At 56.3% G+C, this 14,320-nt stretch overlaps 1 long non-coding RNA gene across 2 annotated transcripts; it reads left to right on the plus strand.

The window, feature by feature from the left end:
* The first annotated feature begins 3,959 nt into the window (after positions 1 to 3,959).
* Positions 3,960 to 8,987, plus strand: LOC112662742 (uncharacterized). Of its 2 annotated transcripts, XR_003138788.3 has the most exons (4): positions 3,960 to 4,192; positions 5,115 to 5,457; positions 6,799 to 8,034; positions 8,150 to 8,987. It is a non-coding gene; the product is annotated as an uncharacterized LOC112662742 (long non-coding RNA). The 2 variants fall into 2 exon arrangements; XR_007408184.1 differs by lacking the exon at positions 6,799 to 8,034.
* The last annotated feature ends 5,333 nt before the right edge of the window (positions 8,988 to 14,320 follow it).

Below are 14,320 nucleotides of genomic sequence, written 5' to 3' on the forward strand. Positions count from 1 at the left end.
CCCAGCACAGCCCCCGCGTGGTTAACCCGCACCAGGCACAGGTCTTGAATCTCACAGAAGCACCAGTACAAGCGGCAGCCTCCCCGGGAATGGCCAGCGACCCGGTACAGGTGCCCAGCCTCCACGGGGCAGGACTGTCCCACATGGGGAGCAGGGAGCACTCTCGGGGACCCCGTGGCTCCTCTGTGACCCCTGTGCTGGACCCCCAACTCTGTCCCCTGCCTCGCCTGCCCATGGGAAATGCCAATGTGGACTGGTCTCCTGCAGCCACCCTGCCAGGCCTGGGGCACACGTCCCGCCTGGTAACCCTGGGGACAGCCCAACTCCAGCTCCTGTGTGTGACCTGTGACCCCAGGGAGCTGATGGCACTGTGCGTGGGAGGCAACCCAGGGAAGCCCTCTGCCCCTGGGGCCTGACCTCACTTTGCACAGACTGCAGCATGTGGTCTCATGGGGCAGAGGCCAATGTCCACGATGGAGACGCGGTTGGGGAAGTTCCTGCTGCAGGCTCCTGGTGACTCAACCCAGGCCTCTGCCTGCCGTGGTGGCTGTGGACACCTCATTCCAGCTCCACCTCCAAGTCTGTACTTCCTTCTCCTGAGGACACCGGTCATATGGATTCAAGTCACGTGACCTCTCAACACCATCGTATCTGCAAAGACATTGCTCCCAAACAAGGTCACATCTGCTGGTTCCAGGTGGGCAGGAATTTGGAGGGACAGTATCCAACCCAGGTCAGGTGCGACCAACTTGTTGGCCATGTGGACAAGCCCTTGAACCCTGGGCTGAGCCCACCTTCCTGCCCCCGGCGCCTCTCTGCACAGCCCCCGCCGGCACACCTCTGTCTTCCTGGACCCGCCCTGCACTCTGGCCCCCCCACCAGGGAAGACACTCCCGGCTCATGTGCCCTGGAGGGGGGTCACATCCTGGCGCACACACACGCATATGCAGACACATGTGCACACACACACATGCACACATGTATACACGCATGCAAACATGCACAGACACAGCATGCACACACATGCGCATACACGTGCGCATGCAAACACATGCACTCAGACATGTGCACACATACAGATACATGCACATGTACATGAACACGTGCACACACACATGCACACATGTATACACACATGCATGCAAACATGCACAGACACAGCATGCACACACATGCGCATACACGTGCACATGCAAACACATGCACTCAGACATGTGCACACATACAGATACATGCACATGTACATGAACACGTGCACACAAACACATGCACACATGTACACACAGACACACACAAACATATGCACACATGCACCCAGATATATGCACACACAGATATGTGCACATACACACACACATGCAGACATATGCACATGCACACAGACATGCGTGCACACATGTACAGAGAGACACATATAGATGCCTGTATGCACATGGAGACACATGCACATGGACACGTGCACACAGACACACGTCCACACATGTATGCAAGACCCAGGCAGACATATATGCACATGCGCACACACACATGCACACACCGGGGCAGCCTCCTAGCAGAGTGCTCACCCACGCAGGGCTTTGTCATCTGAAACAGCGCTTTGTTCCAAAGACCTGCGGGAAGACAGAGGTATTAAATGCCCGTTGATGGGCTTCTGTGGCGGCTCCAAACAAACCGATTGCCGCGTGAACTGGTCAGAGTGGCAGAGAGAATATGGAGTAAGGACAATGGTTCAACAAGGAAATCAAGGAAATGTCTTGTTGCAACATTAGAGAGAGTGAAGAAGATCATGTATTAATTAAATAGGAGACTAAACAGGACAAACCTTTTGAACGGGAGACATAACATTTAAGAACAGAATCAACATGGCGGGTAAAGGTCGGAGAAGATCACGTAAGGCGCTCATAGTTGTGCTCTCCCATTTTCTTATCGATCAATATTACATTTTTTCCAGGCTAAAATGCAACAGCAGAGTTATTGCTGACCTTTCTCTCACCCTTGCATCGTGTGCACGGTCACAATAAAATAACAAATGACTTCATGGGCCACAGGGTTCGCAGACCCAGACCCAGGTGAGCTAAAATCTTCCTCAAAATCTATTTCATTCGAAAACAGGAAGAATGAGCGTCTGTACTAATTAGACACTGGAGAACACCCGAGCCTTTACAAATAAGTCACCACCTGAAAAAAGGCTTGTTACTGTGCCAGTGGCACACACGGGACCGACGGCCGGCCTCCCTGCTCGCTGGCGGGTGCCCTCGGAAGCCAGCAGCTGCCCCGACGTGGGCGCCCCTCACGGACTGGGCCTCTTCGAGCGGGGGTCTCCACGCTTCACTGGCCGCAGATGATCAGATCTTTCCTGTCGGAGAGATAATTTAAGTCACTGCCCCAAACCCTCCTTCCGAACGGGAGAGGAAGGGCCCACGTGAGAGGAGAGCCCACAGGGAGACCTGAAACCCTCCGGCGACACCGGGATGGCCTATCCACGCTTCCACCGGTGTCGGGGGTTTGCTTGCCGGTCCAGGGCCTGTGTCTTCCATTTCACCTGCTCTGCTGGGAACAGCGCCAGCAGGCACACGCAGGTAAAAGGCAACCCAGGTCACATCCAAACAAATTTGGTTTGACCCACGTCGAGCAGGACGCCGACAGTCCCCCTACAACAGGAGCCTCGTGCTCCTGCGGAACTGCCAGGCCCCTGGCCCCCGCGTCAGGCCTCCCCTCCCTGCAGAAGCTCTGTCTCCAGGCACGAGAAGCCTCCCTTATTTCATGTGGCCTGTCCTCAAAGCGTTCCTGGTGTTCCTGGTAAAAGTGACAGGGACGTGAATCCCGAAGACTGTCTTTAACACATTTTTTTTTTATTCATAGTAATATAAAAATAATATCCCTGGTTTTAAAAAAAGAAAAGAAATGATACGGATTTTCTTTAAATTTTGTGACAATTGAGCTGATATGGAAGCTTGGCTGTGTTGCGGGGAAGCATCAGCCCTGAGTCCCGTCAGGCCTCTGCAGAGGCACCGTGTTGGGGGAAGGGGGCGTGCTGTGATTCATACCCTGTATTATTCTCATGTGAGTAGTAAATTCACTTGATCCTCATACATTAAAATTTCTGTCTTATTAGTACAAAGACTATTTCGCATTTTGAAATGATCAATAAAATATTTTTAAGGAAACAGAGTTATTTTTTATATTATGCTCTACTAGTTTGGTTCTCCTTTAAACTGAGACTTCCAGTGGTGGCCGATCTTAAATCAAGTTTCTAAAGCCACCACGTGGGCAGAATCTGCCAAGTAGATATGGCCATTCACGGACATATCTTTCCTTTTTTGCACTGCAGAATTCAAGATGAGGCTAAAAGCAGCATTTTCCTTATTAAAATGGCTGAAATGCATTTGTTGCAGAGACTCTTAAGACTGTGTCCAAGCCCTGAGCACGTCAGATCGCCCTGCAGAAACGTGGGCACTGGAAGGCATGCTCACCATTCACGTGCGGTGCCAGCAAACCTCCGGCCGGGTCAGCACACGCCGGGGGGTCAGAAGCAGGCATTGGCACCCAGTCGGTCCCAGCCAGAGCCCCAGCCAGAGCCCAGCTTCCAGGGGCTGGAGGAGGACACTGGGCAGGGGGTGGATGTCCAGGCCTGGCACCACCTGCCCTCCCCTCAGCCTCCTGGCCCTGGGCAACCTGAGGGCCCCATGGAAGGCAGGCCAGGTGCAAACAGAGGCAGGTAGGGGCGGCCGCCTGCTGCCTGGGTCCTGGGGGAGGATTTGAAAGGACAGCCCTTTCCTCCAGGGGTCTGAGCACCCAGGAGGGTGTGTGGATGGGCCATGCCTGCTGGCCACACCCAAGTGTGGGGTGGCAAGCGGGTGTCACGGGGATCACGGCCCGTGCAGTACACACGGGGTGACTGTTGCATTGTGAGGCCCGCAGAGCAGGGAGCAGCAGTCACCAGGCTTTGTTGGGAGGGGGCCTTGCTACCAGAGGTGTCACCTCAGGGGGGCTGCTTGCAGGTGGCTGTCCTGGCTCCAGAAGGAGCATGCCCACTCCCCCAGTATGACTACAGCCTGGGCAAGGGGCACCCGCTAACCCCTGAATTACCTTGGATTTGGTGTGACTTGTGAGTATAGATGAAGAGTTCCATTTCCCCCTTCCTGCCCATGACGGTTACCCAGGGTGATGGAGGCTGGCTCAGCTGATCCAGGTGAGAACTGTTACTTCGGGTTCTGAGGCCTGAGCTGAGTCCCACGGGACGACTGCCAGGCGTCTGCTGTGGCTCCTGTGTCATGCCCGTGGCAGCAGGATGTGTGCACAGGGGCCCTGGTGGAGGACAGCAGGGGAGTGAAGAGGGACAGGGCACCCCTCCCCGGGAGCGCAGGGGGTCCCACGGGGGCAAAGGGGACAGGCACTGCCACGGCAGCCACTGCCCTGGACATCAGCTGCCACCTGCTGCCCCAAGGGAAGCAGGAAAGACTAAGACACTAGCGCCAGGGTGGGCAGGGGAGAAGCAGCGGATCCTCAGAGGAATCGGCCCGTGTGGGTAGGAGAGGCATGCCCACACGTGGGGGCTCAGGGGTGCACGGACCACCCTTACCCAGGACCAGTTAGGACCATGGTGCCAAGGCCGGAGTCCAGGCCCAGGGCAGTTGCACTTGCCCCTGCAGGCCGGGGGTCACTGGGAAACCACAGCCCTGGGTGCCGGGTTTCTAACCATAAGAAAACGTTTAGGGAAAATCATCTTCCTCAGCCAAGTTCACTCACGGAGTGAAGAAAATCTGCAAAGAAAAGCAGAAGACTTTAAATCGTGAATTTCTTTTAGCTAAAAATAAGATTGAATGCTGGGAATCCAAATGATGAAAGGCACTAAATAAACCAGGAAATAAACCACAATTTCTCCATCACATAGTTTTATTTTTTACATAAAATTGGGATTTCGTTGATAAAGGTTTATCTTCCAGCCACAAAACATCTACTTCAGTATATATATTTTTTTAACCCTAAAATCTGGGTGGAAACTGTTTGTTCTATTTACAGACTAAAAGAAGGGTCTCATGAAGCATCATGTTTACCCAGAGAATGTGCCTTAAAAAAATAAAGACATGTTATCTCACGATCCTTCTTCACAGGAGAGCTGAGGGCTGAGTTTGCAGGTCCCACCCACCACGGCTCGCAGGGGGCGCAGGCGATCGGAGCACCAGCCCAGGACGCATGGCCCGCACCACCCACGCACGGCCTCCCGCGGTAGCCACCCCGCGTCGGGCGGATTTCACCGCGATCACAGAAACAGGAAAGCCATCCGAACTCTGAACAGTGATTCCCACGCGGTGACATTCTGCGTGTCTGAGAAGCCGTGTCAGGGTTTGAAGAAAGTGCCAGCAGAGTTCGCAGTTGGGACTGAGAAAGAGATGACACATAAACACGTCCGTATTTTGTTTCAGACGTGACATTTCACCTTGGAGCGCACAAACGGTGAGAATTCGCAGGTCGCGGTTTTTGTCTGGCCTCTCTGAGGACCTGCCGAAAGGATGAGGCGCCTGTGACATCATCCCAGGCCCATCGGGCAGCAGCAGCGTCTCCCGCACCCCGGCCCCCGCGCGCAGTGCCCGGGGCCCTCCCCATCTCCTGCCCATTACCCTGCAGTCTCCGCCGCTGCCCCCAGACCTCACGGTGGCCCCGAATCCCCACACCCTGCAGGCCTTCCCGCACCCCAACCCAGGGCCCGGGGGACCCTGCATGTGCGCGGTACCTGCTGGATCGACCTCCCTCTTGCGATAACGTTCCAGTAGCCGAGGAAACAGCTCGCTGGCCCTCATTTTTAATGACATAATGAAATCTCATTTTTAATTACCTGAACAAAAACGTTTCAAGTCCATCAGATCGCCTCTCATGCCGGCAGAGGTATTAACGGGCTCCAGAACCAATTACCTACATTTCCCTTTTACTTATTGCAAATGTGACCTTTTGTGAGCGTGTGATTGCGAGGCTCCCGCTGTGAGTGGGTATCCGTCCGGCTCGGAGGCCCGTCGCCCCGCAGTCAGGATGCCCTTCGTTCCCACCCTCTGATGGCTGGAGGACAGGTCGGTGTCTGAGACCCCGTGCCGTCAGGACAGGGACCCACAGCCAGATGGCCCTCGTAGTGACAACTCCTAACACTCACGACATGGATGGAGACAACCACTTACCATCCGCAGGGGGAAAGGAAAGCCATGCTCTGCATGTGCGGCGGGAACCATGGCGACCAGTGTGGCTGTGTGGCCGTGTGGTGGGGCAGGGGCAGGAGTGGTGGGCTTGGGTCAGAGCAGAGTGCTCAGGCTCCCTTCGAGCTGCCCCCACATCCCCTTCCCCGCTGTTTGGGAGAAGGCCTGCAGGGAGGGCTCCTTTGGGAGCAGAAGTGGAACCCAGAAACCAGGAGGGGCTGCGGGCTCATCGAGTGAGCTGCACGCCTGGGCCAACCTGCCTGCACCCTCAGGTTGCCTCCCCCACTGAGTGCTGCACAGGGGACAGAGGGCACCCTCCAGAGGCAGGCTGAGCAGGCAGGGGCCGGGGCCTTTTGACTGTCCAGAGGTGCCCCCCTTCCCGTGAATCTGGACCATCAACACAGCAGGGTTTCTGACAGTGGTCCAGCCCCTGCCTTTCCTCCCGCATTTGGGGGAATGGAGAACGCACCGGGCACTGAGGCCACAGCCAGGGCGGCAGCAGGGGAGGCACTTAGCTGCACCTTCCAGCTGGAATGGGAAGTAGGTTTTCTTGGGTGTCACGTGAGGTCACCGACCAGCACGGCTCATGCCTCAACTGCGTCTCTTCCTGCAGGAAACTTTCCCTATCAGAGTGTCCACACCGAGTGGCAAAGTCCTGACGCCAGCAAACTTCTGGAAACCACCCCCTCGCAGCCAGGGCTGCCTCTAGGGCACACGATGGCCATTCCAGCCACAAAACAAGCCGCACTGATTAGCACAGGCGCCATAACTCACTCTGAGTATGCAGATGTGTATGCAAAGGGAAGAGGCCTACCCACGGGGAAGATAAAACTCAATTAGCAGGAGCGTCAGCAATATCCCTGAGGGTAATAAAGCGCCTCCCGCCGCTGCCTGCCACCCACTGCCCGCCGCCTGCCACCTGGGGGAGAGGCCCAGAGTGATTGAAACCAGCAGCCCCTGCCAGCCGCCAGCCCCCCGGAGAGTGAGGAGCTTTTCTCCAGGTGGAGGCCGGGGCCCAGGACCGTGGCCGGAAAGTTCACTGCCTCCAAAGTAAAAGCTCTGGCGGAAGAAGAGCAGGTGGGCTGGGAGGGTGTCAGGGACAAGGGGCTGTCACCAAAGGCACGCGACTCCCAAGCAGGCGAAGGCGCAGGGAGAGGCCACGGTCCCTGCTGCTCTGCGTGACCACCCGGCCTCCCCGTTGGCCCCCTGAACACAGGCCACACTGGAGAGGGGTCGGGACTGGGGACGGGTAAGAGGCAGGCCATCTGCAGCACACAGAGGGGACTTTGCTTTGGGCCCCATGGGCAGTGGACCCCCGTCCTGGCCTGTCCGCTGTGCCCAGGAAGCGCCGTTGGCTCAAGGTCGGGGGGCCAGGCTCCCATCAGCTCACCAGCCAGCTCCTCAGAGCCCAGGGTGGGGTTTTCCCCCTGGAGAAGCGGCTTTGTCCCCCATCTGTCCCTGTCCCCCGTCTGTTCTGCCTGAGCACCACCTCCTGCAGGTGCCAGCTACTTCCAGTGGACAGGCCTGGGCTCCGCACACCCATCCCCACGGAGGCCCCGCACCGGGGTGATCCAGCCCTCAGCTTGCTCCTCTGCCTCTGGAAATTCAGGATGGGCCCCACCCTGGAACAGTGTTCATGGCCTCCTGCTGTCAGTCGGCGGCTCACCTGCTGGTACAGGAGGAGCACTGTCCACAGGAAAGGACCAGAGATGGATGTAGGCAGACTAGCCTGGGGGCAGGAAGCCGGGGCACAGGGCCAGGTGCTGGGTCACCCTCAGAAACCCACCTACAGGGGCCCACAGCCAGCCGGTGCACCCAAGACCCACAGACCCAGCCCAGCCCAACTCCAGTAAGTCAGAGGCTTCGCGCCCCGGCCACCAATGGGGGTGGTTTGTCATAGGGTGTCCCCGTGGGAAGTGAAAGCTGACGCCCGCCCAAAGGAGTCTTCCCTTCCTTTACTGCAGAGAACACAGCTCCGTGCTCGTACACCTGTGGGGAAGAGGATTCTCTGTGTGAGGAAGGAACCCGCCAGCAGCGCCCCGAGCCAGGACGCCCAGGGAGGTGACCCTGACGTCCCCACCCGGCTTGGTCCTCCGCTAGAGCTTCAGCTGCTCTTCCTGCGTTAAATCTGCATCACGGTCGTCCTGCAAGGCAGACATTACCACAACAAGTAGAGCGTTCTGACCTGGGTGGAGTGACCCCGACCTTTGTACCAGACCCATGAGGTCAAGGTCAAAGTGCTTTTGGGGAAATAAATCATATAACCTTTATTTTAATGACATTTATGCCAAATAAATTAATGCATTGCTCATTGTTGGCCAGATAAGTGCAACGGTGGGTGTGTGTGTGCAAACTTAGGAGCACATCAGAGAATCCTGTGGCGTGGGCACAGCAGCCCCGGCCCCTGGCGAACACGTGGCGAGGGGCCCCTTTGGTTACTGTGCCTCTTGTGTCCGCTGTTAGGCAAGTTGGCGTAGGAGAAAGGTGCTTCCTGCTGGACGTGGTGAAATCTGACTGCCGCCCAGATCCCAGCGGCCAGCACTCCCCTTCTGCGAGGAGGCTGTGTGGTGCGGTGGCCCCCACGCTCGGAGAGTGCCCGGCCACCCTGGGGAGCACCTGGTCTTCTGCGCGGTGGCCACGTGCTGCTCCCCACACCCAGGTGCTCCCTCATCCAGATGTGGACAAAGTGGAGACTCGGGGGGAGGAAGGCGGCCCTCACAGGCGCAGCCCCCACACCTCGATCCCAGATGCCAACACACTTCCCTTTGTGGCTTCTGTCCATGGCTGGTCGCTGTATGGGAAGTTAAGACAGGTCACATAAAAATGTTTATTAATTCATTCAAAAATAAAAACAAATCCATTACATGTTTACGTAAGTAGCATACGTTTTATTGGAATTATTTTTCAAGAAAAAGAGTGAAAGGAGTGGCACTGTTTTACATTTCTCGCATCTCTATAATGTCTGGCTCAGTAGCCGACAGCCCAGGGCTCGTGTGGTCTGTGCACAAATGCAGCGTTGGGTGAGGAACACCAAGAAAACCGAGCCCCACGCAGATACGCGGTTGGAGAAGAAAGGTGCACGCTCACGGTATTTTCAGATAATGTGGGTTATTCTTTGATATCATACCCAAACTCAACAAGTTAGAGTTTCCTAAAGCTTCATCATAAAATAGAAATCTGAAACCCCATTAGTACTTCTGTATTGTGTTAGAATCCCCTGGTCTAGCTTGAACTTTAAGTGTGTCCTTCATCCATGCGTAATCTTGTAACCACCTGCATTGGTCGTTAGCAAATTATCGGTTTATTCAGCTAAACAGACCTTCCAGGCGTCTATATGTTCTGTTTTACAACATGAGCGAATCACATCTTCCACATGCCCTTCGGCGTCCTCCACGGAGTCTGAGCGCAGGGAAACCGCCACCGCTGTCAGGGCTTTCCAAGTTCTGCTATTTGTTTGGAAGCGCAGGGTTTTGACAAGAGCCCCATCCACCACGCTCCTCGAAGGGCTCATCCAACTTCCTCTGGTTTCCTGACCCATCGGCACCAACATTCAGCGTTTCTCCCCGGGAGGCGGTGCTGCGTGAGAGGAGCGCTGAGCCCAGCTCCGGGCCTGGCTCGTGCTCAGGACGACACCCCGGCATGGGGCCCCCATGTGCTCCCGTCCCAGCAGGCCCACGGTCAGCGTGGTTGCGCGTCACCCAGTGCCTCTGGGTGGCACAGGGGCTATGCGCGCCGGGGAGCTTGGCGTCCTCCCAATTGTCAGCAGGTTGACGGCCGTGACTTCTCTGTCAGGGTGGACGCCGGCACTATGAGAAAGCAAATGATGCCCAAGCTGGGCGACAGTGCCCCCCCTGGAATCCTGGGACCTCGTTTGGAAATAAGGTGTTTGTAGATGCGATCAGGCTAAGATGGACCCCAAATACAGTGACCACGTCCCGCAAGGAGAAGGGGTCCCCAATGTGCAGACACACAACAATGTGTGTGGGAAGACGAGGCCCCATACACCAGGCACACCAAGGATTGTCAGGGGCCAACACGGGACGCCGCAAGAGGCCGGGGCACAGCCTCCCTCAGGGGCTCCAGAAGGACCACCTGCTGACCCCTCTACCTATGAGCCCTAGCCTCAGGACCTGGGACAGAATGAACTCCCGCGGCCCCACGGCACCCGGGCTGTGGCCGTGTTATGTGTTATGGCAGCCACAGGGAACTCAGGGAACACGTAAGAATTACTGCGACAGTCCCAGGAGCATGGGCACCATGCTCAGAGGACCGCTGCCACGGATGCGCCCTGTCGTCTATGGGGTCGCTCCTTAGAGGAGGTGTTCTAAGTCCTCGTCGCCCACACGGGGTGAACATGGGGCCTGATATGTTTCCATCACGTTGACAACAGCCCGTGTGGCTCCAGGGAGAATCCTTACGAAGGGCCTTGCCGGGCATCTCCGACGTGCACCAACATCTGATTCTCTGCCGCAGGGGCCGGGGGCAGGGTAGCATTTGAGGAGCTTCACGGTCTCTCATGTATCCTGCTCAGGGCTTTCCCTCCTCCCCCGATGAAGTGCGACAGGGCTTAGTGCCACCATAGAGGCACACCCCAGGTCACGGGGAATCACTTGTTCAGTCTCCCACCCACCCCAGGGGCAGGTACGATGCCCTGCTCCAGGTGCAGGGAATGGCAGTGAGGTGCATGCTGGCAGAAGACCAACAGGTGACAGTAAGTCACAGGACATCTGGCAACAGAAGTGGGAGGAGAGGGAGTGTAGCATTAAAATGCCTGCGTGATTCCGCCGCACTCCTGCTGCCCTGGGTAGCCCCTGGCACTGTCTCGTGGGACTGGACAGAGGCCGCGTCCACCCCTGAGGCCCCTTAGGGGAAGCGATCGTGGTGAAGAGGCCCTGGAAGTAATTCCTCGAGGAATGTTTCATGTCACAAAATTACAAGTACCGTGTGTCATGTGCAAAAACACACGCAGCAAGGTGAATGACTGCCCTTCCTTCCGAGCTCACCTCCCCTGGAGGAGCCTGTTAATGACACCCCCACCCCGAGCTCCCAGCTCCTGCACGAGCTGTGTGTGGTGGGACGTGACCCTCACCGAACGCTCTGTGCTGACCCCGCACGTGCCCCATTTCTTGTGATGACCCTCCCAGTGGCCGCACTGCCCAGCCTCACAGAAGGAGAAGCCACCCCAGGAACCCCTAGCTTCCCTCTGAGGCTGTGGCACCCACGCTGAGGCCTCATCAGACTCCCAGTCACCGAGAAAGCCCAGTCCTCCAGGTGCCCTTCGCCCTTGGCTGCCTCATGCACCAGCACCAGGGGAGTGAGGGACAGGCGAGGCTCAGACCGACTGGTCCAGTCAGGGCAGCACTTCCTCCTGAGAGGGGCCAGAGGAGAACCCCTCTCCCCAGTTACAAGGCTGGCTTCACACAAAGGTGCTCTGACAAACACTCGTCTCCGCAGCCAGCCATGTGCAGACCCAACCGCAGCCCAGGGCACATGGAAAACTCTGAGCCTCGGAACAGGCTGAGAACCTCCAAGTCTGCATTATTTAAATTGGCTGTCTACCAAAATCCTAACCTGATTTATTTCTCTCTGTCTTTCTAAAGTGTCTTTTGAAACAGACCTCTCATTTCCTCTATCAATCCATCTATCCAGCCAGCCAGCCAGCCAGCCAACTATCCATCCATCCATCTATTTATCCATCCATCCATCCCTCCATCCCTCCATCTATCCATCCATCCATCATCCATCCATCCATCCATGTTATCCATCCATCATCTACCCATCTATTCATCCTTCTATCCACCCATCCATCCATCCATGCATCCATCTATGCATCCATCTATCATCCTCCATCCATCATCTATCATCTATTTATCTATCCATCCATCTATCCACATTATCCATCCATCATCTACCCATCCATCCATCCATCCATCCATCCATCCACCTATCTATCATCAACCATCAACTGTCCATCCATGGGGTGGATCTACCAGACTGTAGTCAGAAGAGGGACTTCTAAGCCATGGATGTCTGCTGCTCTGGCAACTGACAGTGCAAGGTCCCCAGATGAGTCATCCCCCTGCTCTGCAGGGCCTGGCTATGTGCCTACAGATGGCCTGTTCCTTGAGTTTCAAGGCCTTGGCCACCAAACAAATGCAGTGCCTACCCCATGAGCAGTCAGTCACTTCACAAGCACATCTGAGTGCTGGCCAACTTAATTCTTTAGCTTTCTGTGTTTTGGTTTCCCATCCCCAACTGTTGAATTTAGTTGGAAATTTAGGCTAATTCAGACCCAACGAGAAGATGGGAGAGAATCGCCCTCACTTCTCACAGAATCTCCTGAACAGGCTCCTCGCTTCTCTGCCTACGTGCTGTTGTTGGCACACCTGTGGGATGGCTCCTGATCAGAAAAGGTGCACGCTGCCCCGGGAGTAGGAGTGGTCACAGGCTCAGCTTTCAGGTTTTGTTTTCTGACCAGTAAGTCACAGCTGTTCAGAGCCACTGGACTCAGATGACTCTCCTCCTGGGGTGGGAGTGGGGGGGGGTGTCCCATGTTGAAATCTAGTGCTTCAACTGCATGCTGTAGAGTGTGCTGTGTGTTCCCACCACCTCGGCCTATGTATGGAAACTCCAGGCAACCAGAAGAACGGCCATCTCCCTTTAGAACTCATGAGCTCAAGAGAGAAATCCCTGCAATGCCCATGTTTCTCTAATAAAACTCCACTTCACCCTTAAATTGTCCTTTCATGCAGGTAAAGAGGGACACATGTTCTCCCTCCTGCATCCAGGAACCTTAAGGGGAACTTATTCTCTGAACAGTTGGCAGCATTTGAAAGTGATGCCTCAAGACAGGACACAGGAACACCTTCATGTTCGCTGCTTTCACCTCCTCCACCCATGGAAACCACTCCTGCCTGACACCGGGCATCGCGGCCCCTGCCTCTGGGCACCCCTGAGGCCTGGGAAGGGTGCCTGGACCCAGTGGGGCCCCACCTCGCACTGCTTCCCAGGCCCTCTTGGGGAGAACTGCCTGCTTTTCCCATCTCTCCAGCCTGGTGCCAGTCCAAGCTTCTTGGGCCAGAGAGCTGACCCTCCCCCAGGCCTCTGATCCCCAGAAGGTGGTGGGCCCACCTTGCCTGGAACATCCTCCTGGTCAGCCCCCGCTGTGCACACCCACACCCACGAGGGGCTTACTTCGTTGGGAAGAGGTAGGAAGTGAGCATGTGCAGAAGCAGGCCTCAGAGAGGACAAGGGCCTCAGACAGCAGGGCCTGGGGCTGAGACACTTCCTCAGCCAGCAACTGCCCACAGGAGCAGGTGAGGGACCATGGGTGGGGGGACCCTCTGGAGAGCCCAGGCCAGGTCCCTCCAGGAGAATGGGTCCCCTCCTAGTCACCATGTCCAGGCTTGAGAGGCTTCGCTGGCTGCTCCATCTAGGGTGGGCTGCAGGGACAGGAGGGGAGACCAGATGAGGGCCAGCGGAAGGACAGGGGTGGAGGGAAGGAATGGGCCACAGGAGACACAGAGCTTACGGACCTTTCTGCCCCTCCCTGGGGTCCCAGCTGAGCCCCTCCTGACCAGGGGCTGGGTGAGGGGTTGGGAGGGTCACCTGTGTCCCCCAGCGTGAGCTGCAGGATGGGCCCCTGAAGGGATCCGCACTCACTGCTGGATGTCCCCACACTCAAGGGAGTGGGATATTACATAACAAATAGAATGGCGAGACGCAGAGGTACCCAATTCTACTTCTGGGTGTGCACCTGAGAGCACGGAGAGCAGGCTCTCGAGGACAGCTTTCTGCTCCCATGTGTGGAAACACGGTCACAGCAGACAGGGCTGATGCAGCCCAGGTGTCAGCGACACGGGAACAGGTGAAGACACTGGGGCGTGCATGCAATGGGGTGTCATCCAGCCCCCAAAGCAGGCCGATGCTGACAGTCATATACTCACCTTTGTGCTCAGTTATATACTCACACTCATGCTCACACTCATACACTTACCTTTGTACTCGTGCTCATACTTACATACACATTCATGCTCACACTCATGTTTACTTGTTTGTGCTCATGCTTATACTCGCACTCACAGTCATATAGTCATTCATGCTCACATTCACACTCACACTTGTGCTCACACTCA

This window comes from Canis lupus, chromosome 34 (genome assembly GCF_003254725.2).
Source record: "Canis lupus dingo isolate Sandy chromosome 34, ASM325472v2, whole genome shotgun sequence".
NCBI lineage: Eukaryota > Metazoa > Chordata > Mammalia > Carnivora > Canidae > Canis > Canis lupus.